At 36.0% G+C, this 22,079-nt stretch overlaps 1 long non-coding RNA gene across 1 annotated transcript in view; it reads left to right on the forward strand.

The window, feature by feature from the left end:
* The window catches only part of LOC135580123 (uncharacterized), a 50,411-nt gene that overhangs the window by 13,501 nt on the left and 14,831 nt on the right, over positions 1-22,079 (forward strand). Inside the window, exons 2-4 of the long non-coding RNA XR_010474346.1 lie at positions 2,517-2,551; positions 3,148-3,334; positions 11,527-11,966. This is a non-coding gene — a long non-coding RNA (uncharacterized LOC135580123). The remainder of the gene's footprint in view (positions 1-2,516; positions 2,552-3,147; positions 3,335-11,526; positions 11,967-22,079) is intronic.

Below are 22,079 nucleotides of genomic sequence, written 5' to 3' on the forward strand. Positions count from 1 at the left end.
ACAATAGCTACTGGGCTCTTTATAGGATGTCTTGCCAAATAATAGTGCAATTTTCATGTAGTAGCAACTACTTTTGTGTCATCCCCCTGCAACCAGAATAAATTTACTACTGTGTGGGTGATGATATGTATCCAGGTGTGTCTGTGCAATAAAATGCATGTAATCTGACTTGATTTCTAAACTGAAGTAAAATCTAGTTCAGTCCCTGGATTGAACTAGATACAAGCCACAATGCAGCCACTTTAGAAAGGGGTAAATAGGGAAGGTCTTACTGAGAGATTATACGAATTTCTATCAGGGCTTACTGAAATAGCTGTATTGAGAACAACTTTGCATTTCAGTAGATACAAGAGATTTAGATATTGCATTTCTAAAAGTACACACATGTGCAACACATGGATATGGGCATCCAGCTGTGGTCTCGTTGCAGAGCACTGATACCTACTGTAGATTCATCCTTTGGTTACTGTTGCTTCCTTTTCCTTGGGGACAAATTAAGTTGCAAATGTATATGAGCTTGTTTAAGCATACAAATTACTATTAACTTTGGGATGATGCACTAGTGTACCAGTTCTTTGTCAATATTCATGTCACTATACTGTGTTAAATTTAAGCAGCTTTGAAAGTCCATTATATTAACCAGTAAAAAGGCACTCTTTTTCTGAAATAAAGGTAGTTTCATGTGTCAACAATTTCGAACAGCATATGCATAAGCAATGCCACTTTTTGGGTCAGAGTATTGATGCAGGGATTTTATCTGGTTTTGCTTTGAAGATTATCTTTGGAGCTGCCTTTGGATTCACCAGAAGTCTACTACTGCGTTTTTTGGTAATTTGTTTTGTTACTAGTTCTACCAAAAAAAAGGATTCGTTCATTCATTCATTCATTTATTTAAAATGCTAAATTAATGAATAGCTTCACTAACTCTTGCATAAAAAATTGTCCCATTGAGCCCCAAGGTGGGGATTTGGCTGGTTCTGATGAAATATAGGTGTGTGTTTGTACCGATCTGACTTATTGCAAATCCCCCTCATTCTAATGAAGACTACAAGCCAAACTGGCAAATGGGGCAAGCTGAAGAGCATAGAAACCAGGACTAGGAATGGTTTAATTAAATTTTAGTCTGAAATTAATCACAGATATGAATGCTTTGAGTTTTTTATATCAGAATAGTTCACTGACTCTCCTCTGCAAAAAGACACATATGGACTATGAAGCATAAGGAGAGGTTTTCAGCGGCCCAAGGATGACTGTGGTAGAGTGAGAGAAAGGAAAGGAGATGCCCAGATTATTAAGTATATCTTTAATGTTTTCATGGACTTTTAAAATGTTTACAGATATTTATTTGGAGAACAGTGAAAATTGACAGAATTTTTGTTGAAAAAGCAAAAAACTATGGAGCTTCACAACTGCCTGACATATGCCTGGATATAAAGATCATTCAGGCACAATACAGAAATGTGAGTAGGGATTCAGTGAGGGCACAAATTCACGGCAGAATGTCACGACCCTCTCCTGCCCTGCAGACAAGAGGATCATGGGTTTCCTGTGGTGAAAGCCACTGCGTCCACTGGAATAGGTAGTGGCCTTACTGTCAGATCTTAACTTCTGTAACATATGTTGCAGTTCCAATGAAGGTATGTATTCTCTGTAAATATGAGGACTGTTTCAAAGGGGTAAGTGTGCAATTATTTGCTCTCCTGGTGCAGTGGGATATGAGAATATAGAAACCAGTCAGTATGCACACAGTGTATTAGTAAATATAAAAACCCTATGCACAATGAAAATGCATGTAATAAATAAAATGTAGTCTAATATCCATCTCTCATCAAAAGTCTGTATTGTTCTTTTTCTCCCTTTGACTCAGTGTGCCCATTTATTTTTCATTATTTTCTCTCATTTTTTGTCAGATTTTTATTAGATTTATGGATGCACAGAAGTTGAAAACAGTCCTTGAGCTGAAAACAGGCATAAGCAGGATTTTTTCACTTATTGCGAGAAAATGGACACAAAGTATTAAAATAAGTTTTTACTTACAACTTCATTTCATTTTTTGGTAAACTCTAAAATATTATCTGTCTGATTATTTGTCTGAGACTATGCATTTGTAGAACAGTAGGAGTATATGTGTAAGTTAAATATAATTGCCATGTTCATGATTTTAGAATTTCCAAAACAAGTCCGGGCTTAGAGACAGACTTTTAAATTGAAAAAAAAAAAAAAGTGAGAAGCATTGTGTGAAGAATAATTCCCATCACTATTCCAAATCTATGTGGTATGTGCTTATTACAGATGAAAATAAATTCGTTGCAGATACTTTGAGCTTTAATACGTGGGATTAATTCCAGATGATTCTAAATAACAATATGAATATTAAGATGTCAAATAACAGAATGTTTCTATATGAACAATACCTGTGCTTTAAGAATGTTTAGAATGTTTTACTTTGCTTATATCTGTAGATTTTTCAAGAAAGGATTCTAATAATTGACCAAAGTCTCATTTCGTATTCCCAGATCTGCCGAGTAACTGATTTTCAGCCTTCTCCAAAGTGAGTTTTGTGCGAGTTTTAACCTGCATGCATTTTTGATACGTTTAGAAATTGACTTTCATTTCCTGCACGCCTAAAATAATTCCATGTCTTGTTAGATTAATGCCATACCTCATATTTACCTTAATAAGTTAAGAAAATGTCTTCAGAAGTGTCTTCCTTAGAGGTAAAACTAGAATTTGGTCTTAAAGATTAATCAGTTACTGGCTAAGTTGCATTACATAAGATTGAAATAGAGGCTGGAAATAATCATGTTTAAAATGGCATAGTTATCCCTTGATATAATGTATTTTCATACATTAATAATCTTCGATTTTATACCTGGATAATTGCCACTGGAGCTAGTACATGAAGTCTATTTTTGGTTTATTCAGAAAATATTGTTGAATTTAAACCCAACTAAGAAACTCTTAATCTGTCACCTTCTGTGATTTCCCGCTCTGCCTTGCAGTTGTGTTAAATGTTAATAACATGCATGCCAATCACAGAGAACAGGTGACTGTTTTTCCCCAAATACTTGATGCAATAATCGTTCATTGGTTTGTTGTGTTACTTTCTCCAGTTGACCCTCTCAGGCTATTTCATGGTTCTTACAGAGAACAGTGAAGGAAACACGGATGTATTTCCAGTGAGAGATAGCCTGGAGAATGAAGACATGGTTCGAAGCCCCACGGAAGTTAAAATTTTAAATTTCAAATTATGTTATTTCAGCAAAATCAAGAGGCTTGAAGGCATATGCCTGTTTGGAATACACAATATGAACTGTGCAGAAGACAGTTGTTGGTGAGTTTAATCCTGTAATGGATAGCAAGGGTTTAAGAAGCATAATCTCTCCCTGTAAACTAAGGATTAAGTGTAGCCTAACTCCTAGTTGAAATAAAGAGCTAGTAAAAGCAGTAGAGATTTTTGCTTTAAACTTACAGCAACATAAGACCCATAGATTTGAAATACTTTGTTGAACCCTTGCCTTAGCTCCAGTTCAGATCTGTAATCTGCTACGGAAAGCAGTTCTTCATGATTATTGGATACAGAATGTGATAGCCCACATAATTTCCTTATTGGTTAGATGTTCCCTTGAATTTAGCCTGTGTGACCCATACTGTCTGTCCAGAAGGAAAAAAACCACAACATTTCTTTGTACCTGTCATAGTGCTGTACTGTCAAAGACATAATCAAGATTTTGCAAGTGCAGTCTGGTATGTGGAATACAGTGTCCAACATTATTAGCTGCAAGTACATGCTTGCATGTATTTAGAAGTGAGATGTCTGTTACTATATCCTCACATCTAAAGAGAAGTTCCCACTGACATGAATGGAGTATGCAGAGAAACTAAGGTCATAATGAAAAGTTGTGTCCTTGCAAGGGAACACTCTGCTTTTGTTGAGAACAAGAGACTGAATTCTGGTACCTTAAATACTAACTGAAGAAAATATCCTTATTGGGGATGTTAATAAGGTTTATAATCCCATCTTTACAAGCATCTGCATAAGGCTTTTTTTTCTATGTAAGGAGCTTGCATGTTTACTGTACTATTGAACTAGTTTGTGGTAATAATCTTGCCTAACCTGCATTTGTCTGACACTGTCCGTACATCTGTAGACCTGATGTTCATTTTACTGCATTTGTTTCACTGTGATGAGATTGTGACATATGTTTTCCTGTCCACTGCTTATGACGCTATCAGTGAGATAAATTTATCTTCACTTCCCTTGCAAAACTAGTGCATGCAGGGGATGTTCTCCATCAGACCTAGATTTTATCTACAAGTTGAAAAGAATAAAAGTATAGCACTTAAAAGCACTGTTTGCCTTCTCAAAGGGCTGCAGGAAGCCTCTTTGTAGAAACTGTAAAGCTTTTCAAACAGCTTTTTAAAGGTTTTGTGTGTATGTCTGTGAGGACTTTGTCCTCTTGGTTCCTTTATGTAAAAAGCAGGCTGTGTAAAATGGGAAAAATGTTTTAAAAGTTTTACTGCAATATATTTCTTTGCCTAGGAGCATGCAGGAGTTTATTACATACTTTTTGCTTTGCTCCTTTATCTTTCACAAGCCGTTCCCTGGTCCTTGGGCTCTGTCAGAGGGAACAGTGACGTTCTTGAGTTGCATCCTGCCAATAGCGGGTCAGATGGTTAATAGCGTTAGATTGGGGAAACCAGCTGCTTGGTTCTCATACCTGCTTTGCATTTATATGAGCCATTGTTCTGTGTGGTTGAAAGAAGAGACCCAGCTGAAAAATAGCTCACTTAACAAAGCATTCAAACAGTTTTAAACAAGCATTTGGCTGGTTCCCAGACTGTAACCTGCTGTAATTTCTGTCCTTCAGGGAGGGGGGAAAGGTTCTCCTATATAATTACAGCTGTCGTTTTGCAGCAATATGGGGATAACTATGGGGGGAAAACCCTTTCTACAGGATATATATAAGAGCAGGATATATTTTGAAACCGATATGTGTAGATGCTTTTTTTTTTTTTCATTGTATGTAGAAATACCAACATAATTTAGAAAATATTACATTAAACTAGAGTAATGTAATGTGTATTCATACAGAGTTTCCTAATTGATCCCTACTAAATTATACTGGGCAATTAGAGCTTTATTCATTCTAGAATAAAACTTAAAATTGCTAATCGACCAGTCTCAAAATGGAAGCTGGTAATGTATTTATTTTATGATTACCTATTTCAGATTACATATGACAAATATTTTGCAAGGACAACATTACTTCCAATTATCTATAACCCTGAACAGATGAAGGTGTTGTAGGCTGTTAAAAGACATGGAATGAAGAGCTTCTGGCAGGGAAAGAGAAATACCTGGGTGTTCCTGCTCTGGCAGGGGGATTGGACTAGCTGATCATTCGAGGTCCCTTCCAATCCCTAACATTCTGTGATTCTGTGATTTTAGAATCTAAAACTTATCACTGATTAAAAGATTGTATGCACTGTATCTAAAAGTTGAGAGTGATTTACAGTGGTAAATACTTTTACCAGTTCAGTAATGGATCTACCTCTAAAGCTGGAAGCTTTCTTAAGTCTGTTGTAGACCACCTGGTTTTCTAAATAAAAATATTAGAAAGGAATTTTTTTCTTTTTCCTTTTCTTTTTTCTCAACCCTCCCCCTCCCTCCCCCCGCCAGGATCTCTACAAGCAAGCTTTGACTTGGCTTCTGATGCTTTTTATGGCCATCAGTGCAAAGAATTTTTTTCTGATCTGCTAAGATTTCTTAACCATTGGTGGACTGCAGTTGCTTAACCTTGTCAGGAGGTCTTACCCCACTTACATGTAAAAAAAAAAAAAAAAAGAGGAAAAGTCTTTCAGTAGTAGCAGTGAATTGCATTTAATTCTTCTATTTTGAGTACCTGCCATAATATCATGGTCAAAGTCAGTGGGAAAGGAAGACCGCCCTCCTTCAAAGGATGGTTCAGAGCACTTAGATTTGGTTGAAAAGTTCTTTGGAGAATGTGTTGTCTCATTATGGCAGAATTAATTACGGTTACTAATTTCCTAATCTAGTAGCATCAATAGCTTCTGATAATTTGCAGAAATAATTTCAAAAGCAGAGAAAGTTTAAGGGGCAGAAAAGTAATTTTCAGGCTGAAATTAGGCTTGCAGTCTAAGTGACAGGAACACCTCAGTCTTTGTGCCAGAACTATGATTGAATGTGGGGTTTTCTCAATCCATCTTCATGTCACTAGGAATATATGTGCTTTATTTTGCACATTAGGCATCACTTCACTAATCCTCAGCATATAGTGTATATGTAAAATGTCCTAAAAAAGAAAATGATTGGGCATGATTTGAGATGTTGTGGGGAGTGAAGCTTAACAGCATGGGGGGATCATGGATATAGTAGGTATAAGAATGAAAACTTCAGCATGACTGTCACATATTTCTATAAGAATTTTTAAAAAGTGGAAAAGTCAGTGTAAGACCAAGTATGGAAACATAAGGTCTGCTTGCCTTTTTATTTTTTAACTGTTTTCTGCAAGCACATGTTCATGCTCTCCTGGGAATCCTGATGAATGCTTTACCACCACAATCACCACCACACAGGTAGAAATTTTGCCCCTTATCTGAGTCGTGATGAGTTTCATGTGTGGTCTTAGCCTGTTGCAAATGCCAGGCAGCTTTGTCTGCGTGCTTGTAACTTTTGGAGAGAAGGAAACTTGTTTACTTGGTGTGACATGAATGGTCCAATAGCTGTTGAAATATCTCTGAGGGAAGAGAAGGGAATGGCCATTGAAATACAAATACAATGCTGTTATAATCACTAATCTCCTTAGGATAATCAGAATCTACTTAGGATAATCAGATAAGAGAAAAGATACATACAGAGAGCAATACTTGGAGAAAACCGTTCATCCCAGCTTATCTTTTTATTCATACTGGTTGGTACAGTCACCGCCAAAGCTGCAATTTTCACATACAAATCAATTGGTCCACAAACCAACTGAAAACAGAACAAAAATTAGTTTTCTGGCTGTATATTTCCAGACTTGCATACAAAATGCTTTGCATCAAGATTCAGGTTTATGGTCAGTTTATACATACATTCATTTAATCTGCAGAGTTTAAAATCAATACCATGATGGCTACTGTGTGCCCCTAAGGGTACAATGGAAGAACAGATAACTGCTTTTTAATTAATGGGATCAGGGTTGTGGTGAAGCAGTTTACTACAACAGTGTAGGCTGGGACTAAATTATTCACTGAAAAGATGTTTTGTATTATATAAGAATATCAGTATGCTTCCATAATACAAATGAAAAATATGAATTTAAAATAAATTAATGTTAGTTCCATGCAGGCTTTTACAAAGTAGTATGGCTCTGATTTATTTGGAAGAGCTTCAAGTAAGCTTTACAAATTCGTGAAATGTGTCTTATATATTTTAAGCTTTATTTGATCCTTTATTGCATGATCTTCTCTATTTGTCACTGTCTTCCCCTGCTTCCTAGGAAGCTGTTGAATTCAGAACAGAAGTGTTAATTGAAGGCAACCCAAAGGTGGAACTTATATTCTAATGGCATAACTTTATTTGAACTTGAAAGGAATCACGCTCTTCTCAGGCTATAGTATGTCAGAATTTCCTAACTCTTAACTTCTCAAATAAAGTTTGGAGATCAAATAGTGTAAAAAGTGGTAGGGTCCTGATAATAATCCTAATACTCTTTAATAGTTTATGAAATACATTTTTTCATCTCAGTTTTTGACCTAGGAGGCAGCAATTTATTTTAGAGCTCATTACAGAAATTTGGGGAAACAACAGAGATCTTATCTTTCTGGAGTACAGCAAAGAATTGAATAGCATGTTTCATTGAGAAAATGTTTTCGTAGAACACTTTAAAGGAATGTCTGGGTACTGCCTTTGGGAGAGGAATCTGGTGACAAATAATGTTCCTCAGGGACCCATTTTGGGATCAGTGTTCTAGAGAAGCACTTCATAACTTTGCATGAAGTCTGCATATTTTTGGGCCACCTAGCAGGGAGGCATGTCAGGTGTTTGTTTCTATTTTGAAACTGCATTACATGGTGGTCTTGCCTGCTTAGAGTAAGCAACCTTTACTTTCCAACTGGCAGCATATTTTTTTGTAGAGCAGCAGTTTCACTGTAGTATGTAACTATTTCACTGTCTTTTGAATCACAGTGTGATTCCTTATCTCTTGGTCTTTTTTCCTTCTCATTTCTCTTTTACATTTGTATTATGTCTTTCTGTATCTTTTCTATCATTCTCTTCTCCTTCCCACTGCTCTTAATCTTTGTAGAATTTGTCAGTCTCTGCTGACAATACATAGAGGGCTATTCTGTCAGAGTTTGGACCAGTAACACTGAAGATGATGGAGATGTTTTCATTGAATTCAGTGAGCACGGTTCAGAATTGAAGCTGTGGTAGTACAAAAGCATATACAAAGGGACAATACCTTTGGGTCTTACCGATACCCAGTTCATGGTATCTACTGTATGAAATTTCAATCTCTTGTGGTAATACTTTGTAGGCAGTTATAAATAGTGTCACTACTGGCAGGCTAGTGGGTATGGCCAAGCATGAGCAGCTGTATGAGGGGGAGACAACAGAGTAGCAGACAGATTGTGTGCACCTTTTACATGCTCTGAGGCTCATACTTCTGAATCTCTAAATCTCTGTTACACCTGCATGAAGACAGGTAGTTAACAGAGAAGAATCCTGTGCCTATGAACAAAATTTCAAACAAAATACTGAAGTTTATGCCAAAGTTTATTTTCCTTATAATATTTCCATATGGTAAGAGATTAAGGTAAACTCAAATATGTTGCAAATTTTTGAGTGCAACTACAGTGAGTTTTCAGCATGTGGAAAACAATAAGGTTTCACTAATTTCAAAAGGGCTAGGAATATTTACAGCAGTCGAAGTTTTGTGATAAGATTAGCATTTATATAACAGCTTCTGTTTGCACTAAAGAAAATCAGTCAGCTTCATTCTGTGTTCATAAAGAGTTTCCCTACTATAAATCACTAACTGGTCTGAAAATCCAGCAATTATTTAATACAAAAAGTCTAATTTTTCTGCAGTAGAGTAATCTAAAGCTATAAACTAGCAAATAGGTAAACAGTAGAATATCAATTAATAAATGTAGGTCCTGAGATGTCCTGGAACAAATGGCTTTTTTAAAAACAAAGAAAGAAACAACCCCTCTGCTATAAATGTAGGCTTATGCCTGTTAGAATAATGTAATTTCTCAAATTGTTTGACTATCAAATGTTGCTGGTTTTGTTCAGGAATTTCTCTGTTACCACCACCCTTTTTCTTTCTCCTCTTCCTTCTTGTGTAAAAGGGAAGCAAAAGAGCCATAAGGTTTAAGGCAATTAAGTAAACCACCTCCAGTTAATACAGACAATGTTCAGAAGTTAATCACATAATGAGAGGGAACTTGCTCAGAAAATGGAGGCTAAATCTCTCTTTGTGTCAGAGAAGAGCTGAATGAGGTCACACATCACAGATATATAGGGCAAAACAGTGTATTTAATTCAGAAAGAGAAAAAAAAAGGGGGAGGGGGGGTTGATTGAAAGAAATCTGTTTGAGTCCAAATCTGGAAAACTATTTTTACCATTTATCTTTCAGAGTGTTTCTCCTCTCTGCCCTTCTCCTTGTACCATACTAGTCTGGCAGCCCAGGATGTACTTGAAATGCCTTCCCTCACTGCCTAAAATGATAGCTTTTTATTTGAGGACTTGGCTTATTATTATTTGATCCTATAACCCCTTAAGGCCAGCATTAGCAGTTGGTGTCAGGAAATCCCAATTCCCAGTGCCAAGGGGTTAATTGCTTTTTACTGTTTGATCTTTTTATACCCACTTGATATGCTACCTGACCCTTTTACCATCTACAGAAGGTACACAGACTTTTCTTTGCTGACCTCCTTCCTGAATCTCCCCATAGTTTTCTCCACTGCTTCCTTGCTAGTTGTATATTATATATTTTTCAAAAATTGCAGTTGACCTGATTTTTTTTCCTTTTTATGCTTTCAATTTTTTTGGTCATTTTATATCTGGGAAATGTAATAGCTAGATAGGATGGACACAAACACAATTAAAAACAAAGTTGAATATAGAGTTATGAAATGTGGCTGCTGATGTGTTAAGTTAGAACACCTTTGTTGCGTAACAATAATGTTTTCTAAAAATCAGAGCTCAAGTGTGTGGGACAGAGGGGAGGAAGCTCACAAAATTGAATGAAGTTATCTTAGATTTTATTACTAAGTTAAGTAATCATATCTCCAAGTAAACAGATTGTCAGATTTGTCAGAAGTATTTGCCTTGTCGAGGTTTACTGTACATTCATTGAAATTTGGGGTCGTTACAAGGTTACAAGCATAATACTTCAATTTCTTTAGGTCTGCTTTATTTAAAATAGCAATTTCATTTATACTTTTTCCATATTCCACAAAGGTAGCAATCAAGCTGATGTTCTGCCATAATGTGCTTTTTGAAATCTTTGCAATTATTTGCAATTATTTGTAGGCAATTAATTTTTTTGTGACACATTTCAGTTGACTTAAGAAAGTGACAAAAATATTCAAAATAACTGAGAAAATTTAAAAAAAACCCTTATTTCATAGATTTTAATGGTTACAGTTCTGGGAAATACTCTATCTCCTCAATTTGTAATGCCATTGAAATTTTAATATGACCTTCCAACATTCAGATTTTTTAAAGTATGATATCATCTAGTAAAGTATAACAGCATAAATAGGGAGGAAATTTGAATAGTATATCTGTAGGGGAATGGCCCATAACAGGTCTTCAGTGTAAAAAAAATAGTTTATATGGGGGAAAAATAGTTCTACCAGCACTAGAAATTACACACATTGCAGTGTATCTAGGTCTCGCAGTAAATTGGTCTCAGTTCTCAATTTTTCCTCCAGTTTATGATTTTATTAAATTTGTTCCATGAGGATTATCTGGTCTGACAGCTGTGGGAACTCGCACATCAAGAGTTTTCCTCCAGCAGGGTGCTTAAGTCTTGTCTCTAGTCTTTCGGGCTACCTATTTTTCACAACAGCAATAGATATTTTATTCTCTTAGTCATATTCAGGTTTGATAAAAATGTATTGCTAAGTTAGAAAATTATTTTTTAGGAAGAAGTAAGAGGCAGAAGAAGAAGCGTGTGAAAACCCAGTGCATTCGTGTGAGATTTATTGACGTGAGAATATAGATTAAAAATAAAGTTTTAGCTTTTGTGCATCATGGTGTATTTTAAAAGCTTAGCTGTATTGTGCTAGTTCTTTGAAATATAGTCCATAAGATTATGCAGGTCTTTCAAAATGTAGCTTTATGCAAAATTTACATACTCTTGAATTTTAGTACGAAGAGAAAAACCTGCAAAGATCATTTGAGTATCCACAGGGGAGTTAGGAACTTCACAGACCTTTATGCTGGTGAATTTTGCCTATTTTGAGTTCACTTATCTCCTCCTCAGTGACAATTTTCTTCCTTACAGGGAAAGGAACTAATGGTTTATCACCCTAGAGGAAGCTGTTGTTTCCATCCTGGCACTTGCCTTCGAGAGGCCACAAGGATAGAGCCTCTTTTCCACGGTGCAATTGCCTGTCCCCTCTTCAGCACTGACCCGTCTTCCAGCTCTTCCTCAGCAGTCAGAGAACAGGCATTCGCATTCAGGTGCTGCTGTGCTGGATCCTTCTAACTCGGGGCTGAATGGTCCCTTAAAGAGCATATGGCCATTATTGGGAGCTGGGAATTTCATGAAGCCTACATACTGCCTACAGCAAGTTCTCTCTTTAAAGATGACTCTCTGTAGTCGGGTACTTTCCACACTGGCTGCTTCACAGGATGAGACCGCAGGAAGATGGGGGATGTTAATGTACGTGGGATGGCCCAGCCCTGCCGACTGTTCTTTTTTGCCGTCTCTCTGGATGTTTTGTGAGTAAAGTCAGAACTGGCTCCTCCCTATGTAAGGTGAAAGTTAGAATGGCAGAGGTTAAGTAAAGCTTTTTATTATTACTTATGTATTTCTAAAAAGAAAAAAAAAAAAAGAATCATGAAGATAAAGTAGTGATTTCTTGGAAGTAGGTACCCTGTGGTGTTGGTAGATATGTTTAGTATTTTACATAGATTCTAGTACTGTCTGGAAGTAGACTACTTCAGTGTGAAAGCAAGAAAAAAACAAGCCTCATCCTACAGTCATGTATGGCGACCAGCAGAAAAGAGCATCCCATGAATTTGTTTGTAAATAAATAATTCTGGCAATGTAATCCCCAGCTTACAAATGTCTTCATCTCGGCTACCCTAGCAATGGGTCAAGAATTAGGCTTCTACTACCTTTCTCATTCATTATCCAGACTTTTATCTCACTGCACAATAATAACTAACTTAATTTCCCTCAGGCACCTGTAAGTTCTGTTGTTAGAGAATTGCAATTGCTGTATCTTCAGATCCTTTGTAGGTGTCAGGTTTTTTCCTCCTCAAAATGCAAACTGACAAGTATAGTTGGTAGAAAAAATATTGGGAAAATAGAAATGCTTCATTTCAACTTCTCGATGCTGTATTTCATATCTTTTATGTTGACGTAGCTCAACAAAATTGTTTATTAAATTTCTTTTCCAAAGGGCAAACTTAAGACTTCATTTTGTAGAACTGATTATAAGTTGGTCTGAAATGTTGCAACAAAAGTTATAGTGAAGAGATTTTTTTTTTTGGATGGACAAAGCCAAAACATAGAAAGAACAGTGGAGAGTTAGTTCTTTACCAGAAATGTCTTGCTCAGTTGCCAGGTTGTTTTTACAGAAGCATGGAACTATACCTTTTCAGAAAGCTGAATGTATGGAGAGACTGTGGGGTGTTTGAGAATGATTTCTGTGAGTTCAGGGAGTTATCAGAGGTGGATACACTTGGCTTCTGGCTCTTAGCTAAACCATAACTGCCAAGGGATTTATGGTAAACTGTTGTCTAAACAAATGGCAGCAAAGTCTGAGCCTCTGAATGACCTACTTTTCTCATCTCTTTAGCTTTCGTGTGAGGAAACAATTCAAAAACACTGCTGGGTTGAGGAGAAGGGCATGTGAGGTCCAGTACTCTGCCACTGCACATTTACTCTGCTCTTCTGACTATTTCCCTGGACTTTGATAAAAGGATTTAAATAAATTATTTATTTTTGCCATAGTAGCAGTTTGCAAGTTACAAGATCAAGGTAGTTATGAAAATCTCTGAATTTCTGTGTGCTTGAAAGCCAAGGACAACCCTGGAGTGTTTCTGTGGGCTCTAAACTTCTGTTGTGTGCCAAATTTACATGTCAAGCTATTACCTGAAGTGTCTTGTAGCTATTCCACTTGTAAGTTTGACTTTGACCTTTTATTATTTGCATTCCCATGACCTCTTTGCCCCTCTTGTCCAGTTTGAAGGATGTCATATCTGTCTGGCATCAAATGGTTCCAGTACTCAGGGGCTTGAGTAAATGTTACAAAATAAGAACAGCTAATTTAAAATCTGTAGTGTTGACATCTGTTTAATATGTGCAGTATTTCCAGAACTTGATAGCAGACCACCTTACAGTAGCAAAGGTCTAAGTCAGACTGTTTAAATAAAGTAATAATGAAGTATAGTGAGATGGTTGTAAACTTGGAGCTGTTCCAAATGGAGTCATAAAGTGTGCTAATTGGTTCTGAGAATTGTAATGCAGTAAAAGTGAAATTTTGCAACAGTGACTATTATAGAACGGAGTTAACTTAGCTACTCTCGAGGTTTTAAATATACCTAGTCATTAAGAGGCAAAGTCACAAGATTATAGGGATTTTACTCGAGTAACAGGGAGATTGACATGTCCATCTTCATCCTTGAAAATTAAGATAAAAAGATCAGCTTAATTAACACAGTTAAATGAGGGGAATGTACAATGCTATTTGTTTGAACAAAGTAGTACCTACAGGCTCGATTAGGTAACAAGTTGGAACATTACCAAAAATTTAAGTAATTATTTAAGTTGCTTGTTAATAACTCAACATATATTTAATTAGTTGTACTACCAACATTACAGAGCACCTTACTTTCATTAAATTCATTAAGAAGAAGTATAGAGATTACTGCTATGATAGTGTTGCAACATCTACAATTTTTAAGACTATAAAATGCAAGCAAAATCATTTTATACTGAATTAGTAATCTCAATGAAATGCATTACACGTGACATCTCTTTAATATATTTCTGCACATTCTGGATGAAAAGGAACTGTTAGAGAGTTTCTGCTTCAGTGGCTCCTGCTGCTTGAGGCACTCCGTTTTCTGTGGCAGCAACTTCTGAGTTCATTCAAACCTTTTTTCTACTAAAGTGTTGTGTGTTGTTGGTTGGTTGGTTGGTTTTTGTGGTTTTGTTTGTTTGTGTCATGTTTTTTTAGTAGTTGGGGATTGATATGGCAATTTTTATTACAACTTAATTAAAATGTCACCATTTATGTAATCCTTTCTGTTTCTGTAAGATAGTGATTATTTGAACCTGAAAATGGACAGACAAATCAGTAAGTCACAGTTATGCCAATCTATGTCTTCCTAGTTCAGAGCTCTCCCTGCCCAGTCCTATATCTTTTCTGATAATGGGAAATACAGGCTTGGAGGAAAACAAAAAATACTGTTTACTGGACACTTATACTAAAAGTGGTAGATAGGGGAGCATTTGGTTGCTCCCCTGTTATTCTCTGCATCTGTTCTAATCTGAAGTAATTCTCTAACATGAAATTCAGTGTTAGTAGTTTAATTAAAGCCAGCTATGTTCTGTGCAGTGGTAGCTCAGTGGTAGGCACTGGAACAGGATTCTGCTGGACAGGATCTGGTACCTGTAGAGACATCTGCTACTATTAACCTGTTTCTGAATGCAGAGGAGCTGTCAGATATGGAGCAAACACCTGTTGGAGAAGGAAGGCAAGTAGTGGACAAAAGCAAGAAGGTCTTTTTGTTTAAGCTTTTAAATTCGCCATATCGTATTTAGAAGAATACACTTTAAAGGATGAATCATAAAAGTCATAATGAGACAGGCATTGTTTGCAGTTGTCTTCTTCAGCTGTACTGAAGCAAATGAAAAGATAACTTTAATAGACATTTCCCATTAATAATTCAATTAGAAACAGGTGCAACCATTGAAGTATTTAAACTCCACGAAGATGGTGCTATTTTAGTATCAATCAACAGCTGTGGAGTAATTGTCCTTTTAAAATGTAGTTATAAAATTGCTGGCAAAAACAACAGTAAGCTATGACCATGTTGCTAATTTGATACTTGGATCACCGACAGATGCTCCGAAAAGCAGGGATTCAATTGATAACTGAATTTGTGTGTAGCTTTTTTTGCAAACATGTTATTGTAGAAATGATCATCAAATAAAATGTGTCTAGTCTGCTAAATTTAGATAAAACTTACCTTTTTAATGTACTAAACTGTCAGCATAATAAGATATGAAAGGAAACCTTGTACTTGAGCCATTTGTTTTGAAAAGAAAATATTTTCATGTAAATATTGCAGACCTAAATGGAGGCATTGTAAAAGGAATCTGATTCAGTTCAGATTTACTGTAAGGTAAAGCTTGTATGAGGCTTATATGATTCTGACTTGCTGACTCAGCAGATGCAAAGTTGTTAATACTGTCATGCAGTGTGCTGCCAGAAAACGTAATATAAAGCTGGACGACATCAGTGTTTCCATGTGTGAATAAAAAATAGAAAAGCAAGTTTATTGAGCTGTTTATGGAAAAGTCTGGAAGGAAAAGCTTCAGAGTGCGAATTATTTTAAACTATGGAGTTTTAAAGGCTACTGGAGGAATTCTGCAGGGTGTCAGGAGAAACGCACATTGTCAAGACCTCAGATGTTTTTCAGTAATGTGATGACTAGAAACTGAACACTGGAGCTTAGTGGGGGAAAATGGGGCAGTAGTGACCTTTTTACAGAAAAGATGCCTTGTAATCCTCTAGCCCTTGTCCTTTTATTACAAACTGAAATCTATGCTTTCATTTGCACGTCTGGCACTAAAATGGAAGAGGAGACATTAGTTAATTCAAAATGCATATTTTTATTGCTGGTTTGTTAATATGTTATAGAGGTAAGTACGATAATAAGGTGATTGGAAGAACTGTATGTTAGTTTTCTGAGAAACCCAAAGACTCAACAGCTTGAGCCTAAGCTGTGCAAATCTTTATCAAAGCTGAAGTTATCTTTGATAGGATATATGTTGATTTACTGCTAGCAGTGTGTAGAACAATGTGACTGCTAGGCATTCTGCAGTATCATGGGCCAGAAAATTGTTTCATTTCCAACTTCATCTGCATAAACTTGTGAACTAGTATGAAGTAGAAAAGACATGATTACATGAAATAATGCTTCACTTTTTTTGTTAAATGTTGCTACTTCTTGCACTGCCCTAGTCATCAAGAAGAAATATTAGTGCTGAGATCTTGTTTCATTTGATTTCAACTGTACAGAGAGAGTGTACAGAACAGAGAGTGATAAGATTTCAAACCAGCAGGTTGCCTGGGATTGCTGTATTGTTCCGGCTGCCATTCTTCTGGAAAAACTGAGAAACCATTTGCTGCCATATTTTCACCTCAATGATAAAGTCTGTTAGGAAAGCTGTTTATGAGCTCTCTTCTGTAACCTTCGTTTCCCACCAAGAACACACTGCCTGTCCTGAACACCCATTTGTCGTGGAGTGTGTAATCAGCTTACTGTGTCTTGCCTGTGAGGGTTACCAGAATTGCACCAGCAACAAATCATCTTTTTGTAATGATTAGAATTATTCTTTTGGAAGAGCAACTGGAGAAAGATGGTTTTTGTAGAGTTTACAGGAAGCCGCCTCAGTTTCCTTCCACCTTGCCATCTGCAGAACAAACTGGCAGTAATTGCCGAAATTCTTCACCCATTCTTCTTTTTAGAGTTCTGTGGCAATTTATTCTAAGAACAAATAGAACAACTTTGAATATATATGCAATATTTGAATATATTCTTTGTATTTCTCATTTTTTTCCTTTCAAATTTCAGGTGCTATTAATATTTTTTTTCTGATTTATATTTAAATCACATTATTTGGGCACCTTCCTGAGGTTAGGGCTACTTTTCCATTAAAATGTAGATAAATCACTTTACATTTTTGTGAAAACAGGCTTAAATTGTCTCATTAATTTCTCTTTCTCAACTTACCAGTTTTTACTTGTCTTAAAAGACATATAGTAATTTAATGGCACTACATTTTTCTCTTGTTTAAAATGACCTTTTGATAGCATAATCCTACTTAGTTTAGCATATTAATCTGACTATAGGAATCACAAGGGGTTATATAATACTTCAATCAATCAAATTTTTGAACAATTCAAATAAAATGTCATTGTGTGTTAATCCCAGTTTTTCATTTTTGGTAAAATATATTGATAGGTTCTGTGATACAAAAGGAAGCATCCATGAATTTAGTCCTTGTAGATATGTTCACCACTTTTCCCAGTTACTCGATTTGGATCATCAGGTAAATACAGCTGTAGCAGAAAAAACAGGTCAGGTAGCACTTGGGTTAAATTGGTGAAGAAAAAGGACACAAGTATTAAATCTGTATTTCTTCTCTAAATGTTCAGTTATTTTCAAGCTGATCTTGCAAGGACAGAGATCAAAAATGTAAAGACATTGTGAGTATTAGCAACAAAATGTTGCCAGTGTTTTTTTTAACAGGAACCTACCTGAACCAAAACGTGTGCAAGGTATAAAAGCAGTTGGTTGTCACAGAGGATTTTCAAGCTTATAACTAAATAAACCCCCTTTGGACTGTTATATTTCAGCAGCTTAATTTCAGCTAATTCTCCTGCAAAATAAACTCTGTGGTTTTGAAGAAAAGGCTGGGGAAATGCACCTCTATATTGCAAAGAAGTGACACAGTTTTTCTTCTTTCTGATCTCTTTTTATCTTCTGTCCTCTACTTATGTTTTTTTTTTTTCCTCTCAGGCTACAGATACTGTGCAGAATAGTGATGAGGAAAAATTCAGCATAAATTAAGGCAGTAATTTCCAGATAACAGCTTTGGTCTCTAATCAGCCAAAGAGTGTTTATTTTCAGTAGATGAAATTGATTCTATTCCATTCTCTGTAGATTCCATATGAGCCATATCTGTTCTCTCTGCTGAGTAATGGGGTCAGCTGGCTGTATTCTCATTTCTGACCTGCTGAAGTATTATAAATCGTGGTGTTGTAATGTTTCTATCATGAGAGGTGAGTGACAAATGTGCTTATAATTACCTGTTATGAGAAAAAAGTTTATAACCTTAGTTCTCAACATAAGTCTATCTAGCTTGCAAAACCAGGACTATTTTCAGTTATGAAGTACATATTAATTCTGCACTATAACTGGGTCATATAGGTGTGTGAGAGAAAAATAATGTGGTAAGTATAAAAATAAATTTATAGCACCTAGATTGTGTGGTGACTGCTGCTCCATAAATATCTTCAACAAAAATTCACATATTTCAGGTGTAAGTGGAAATATATCTGAAAATGAAAGGAAGTGACCAAAAATAAAAGTGGAGGAGCCTGTCTAATAAGAAAATACCGGAGAAGATAGAAACTGCGTGGCTTCACAATCCCATATCTCAGCACAGTTAGAAAAGTAAATAAAACTGGAGAGGATTTATCACAATGGTCAACATTAATCTTTGTTAAAAGATCCATTTCTAGTGCTATGGAATGGTTTTGTATTCCAGCAGCGCTGCAGCAATCACCAGCATTACTGAAAAATCAGATCAGGCTACAAGGTCAATCTCCTTTGTGATGAAGTCTGTTTGCACCTAAAGCAGCAAATGTTCCAAACTTTATTTCTTTTACAAAGTCATACTTTATTGCTGAATCAAGCATTTGACTTTGGAGTTATTAGTTGAGTGGGATTGTCTGAATTCTTTCCAAGTTCCACTCTGTAAGAGTGTGAAGCATCATAAGCTACAAACAATGGATTTCTGATACTTAAGGATGTTTTTATAAGCTCATAAGCAGTCAAACAAAACTGCCCTAAAAATAGCTACCTAGTCTTGTACCAGTTATGTTTGTTAATGTTTAGCACCAAAGCAATAATACAGAAAAGCAACACAGACAGGAAAAGAGAGAAAATAAGAGTTATGAGAGACGAAATGGTGCTTTTTTAATTGAGAAAAAGGAGAAAAGAAAATCACTTTCAGAACTTAGTTTAGGACAATAAAATTTAAAGCGCTGTTACTCTATCATTTTAAGAATCTAAACTTTGCCACCATATATCATTTATTAACAGGAGGCAGGATTGACATTATGTTGTGCTATTCTTATGTACTTTGGATTATATCAGATCAGTTTTTATTTCAACGTGCATGCAAACGGAATCTTAAAATGAATTCATAGGTTTTTATTTTTTGGTTTATTTTTTTCGGTGTAATAAGTGTGGAGGAGTGTAATAAGGTTTGGGGTTTCTCTGTTTCATTGGTTGTTTTCTTTCCTTTTTCCTTGAGGTTTCATTTGTGGCTGATGTACATTGTGGTAATATTATTATCACTGGTGCTTCCACATGTGTGTATTGGGCACCACCTCAGTGGTCTGTCTAATCAGAATGTATATATGTACCTGGGTTACTTTTCCAGCCAATTTTGATTCTGTCTTGGATAGGCCAAAACCTTTTTTTTAGTTATTCCCTCCCCTCCCCTTCCCGCCCCCCCCCCCCCCCCCCCACCCCGCTTTCTTTTTGGATACCCTTAATATACTAGGTAACACATATAGTTCATTTGCTCTTTGATTAATTTGCCTTTTCATATAATTATTGCTATTTAGCTGGTCAGCAAGCAGATCTCTTTTTTCTTTATTCTTCCTCAAAACAAAGAATCCACTAATGGAAGCTTAGTAGTTGATCTGAAATGGGATGAACAGAATCATCCATACCCAAACACTAGCTCTTTAGTTCCTGACAGCTTTTGGTCTTCGTTTAACACTAATACAGGATGAAGTGGACAGTACTGTACTGGCCAGTCTACAACAATTCCATATATGGAATTTGTAAAATTGAGAATTGATTTTGTCCCAGCGTGGAATGTTCAAAATAAATGAATTAAAATCTTGATGTACACTGTGGAAAACTGTGATTTAGATACTCTTACCCAGATGCAGACAAGTTTGGTTTTTTTCTTCCCAGATTATAGTGGAAGGGTTAAACCCAACAAGGGCAGCTTTAACTTTAGAGAACACTCACAATGCTGATGGGGAGATAAATTTTTGTTATCTCTGATTTTCAAGTAAATTTCCTGTGGCTGAGAATATCTTGCCTGCCTCCAACAATGATCTTTAATTTTTGGCATCAGGAGTAGTAATACATATATCAAAAGTGTATTACTTTATTAAACATAGTCCAGACATACAAATGAAAAGACAGTTAGAGATCGTCAGGAATATTCTGTGACTGTTCCCTTTTTTTGTTTGTTTTTGAAGTGAACAACTAAAGGTCACTGTAGCAACAAATTAAAGTTTGTTCCTATGGAACAATTTAAACAGCTAAATCCTTGCTTTCCTCCTTCCATTCTGTACATTCCAGTTAAACAGTGTTTCAGCACAGCCAGAAGTCAAACAAAAAGGTCACTACCTGAGTTACTTGTGTTTTGGTCCACCATCCAGTAGGTCTGCCTGCTGCATTACGTTGTCAAAGTTAGCCTTTCTATTGACAAGCATATTGATTTCCTGATTAATGTACCTCTGTTTTATTGGCGTTTACTACAGGAGACATAATTTTAATGTTTGTATGATCAATAGCTCCATCAACACCAAGAATTCCTGCTGTTAGCCTACACAGCTCTAACTATGGGGAGTTGCATAGTTCTTGATAAATACTACAGGGAAGTTGTAAACATTAGAAAAGCAAAGAAAATTGATGTTCTCTGTGGATTCCTATTGTATTTCACCCCTAGGAGAGAATGCAGAAACTTTCAAGTAATTCTCTATAGGAAAGGCAACCAGCAGGTAGTAGCTCTCTGAGCTGGAATATAAATGTATGGGAAGTAATTACTTTTAGAATTCCTATTGTGTAGTCACTTCATCTCAAATGTGTAAATACCCATAAGAGAAATCATGGCTTTTGTTCAATTTTAGATTAAGAAATGACATTTTAAATACCCTTAGTTAACTTCATTAGAGGAATGGAATTCTGTGGCTGTCCTAGATGCTTCTAGACTTCTGTCCATATATTACACAAGGTACCTGAAGGCATCTGCTTAAAATGTAGCTGAAGCAGTTTTTGTTCTTGGAATTGTAATGGGCTTTACCATCTCCTGCTTGTTGCTAAATTATTTTCTTCCTTCTTCCTGCCCACCTGCCCTCTTTCTGCCTTTTAAAACCAGAGAAGGGGAAGAAGAGACTTTTTTTCCACTCAGATAAAGTAGTAAACTTAAATCACCACGTTTTTTTAAACTTTGAAATTAGATAATCAGCAGAATGACAATAAATTGTGCCATTTACCAGAAACTTTGTCTAAATATTTTTCTGATTAGATTCCTTCATTTCATTAAAGTTAATATTCCCCTTTGGTTAGCTGGTTTCCTTGATTGTCTGAAGGAGGTAGCTCAATGGCATTACTCGGTATCCAAGAATGTTCTTGTGTTTGAATATTCTCATGAAGAACACAATTTTCTCTGAATGTTCTAGTTAAATTAGTGCTGGGTTATCTTACAGAGACCAGAAGATGATGTTTATTTATCAGGTAATTTATGCATTATATTGCTTATGACCTGTTTTTTCAGCCAGGGATCAGAACAAAGACTATGTATCTTGAGAGACTGAGTATCCACCATTAATTAAGAAAACAAAATGATGAAGTGAAAACTACCGCAAATTCCCCATCTGCCAAAAACCAGTTACTGTTCCCTAAACCTTTTGTGAATAAGGATAAAATTGTGTTTAAAAAATCTGTCCGTTTCCAAGCATACAAATTATGTGTTTTGATCTTCCAATACAAATTTCAGATACTGGAGTGTTGATCATCTGCTGCCAACATTGACATACGCCAGCGGATGAACCTCTA

Source organism: Columba livia, chromosome 8 (genome assembly GCF_036013475.1).
Source record: "Columba livia isolate bColLiv1 breed racing homer chromosome 8, bColLiv1.pat.W.v2, whole genome shotgun sequence".
NCBI lineage: Eukaryota > Metazoa > Chordata > Aves > Columbiformes > Columbidae > Columba > Columba livia.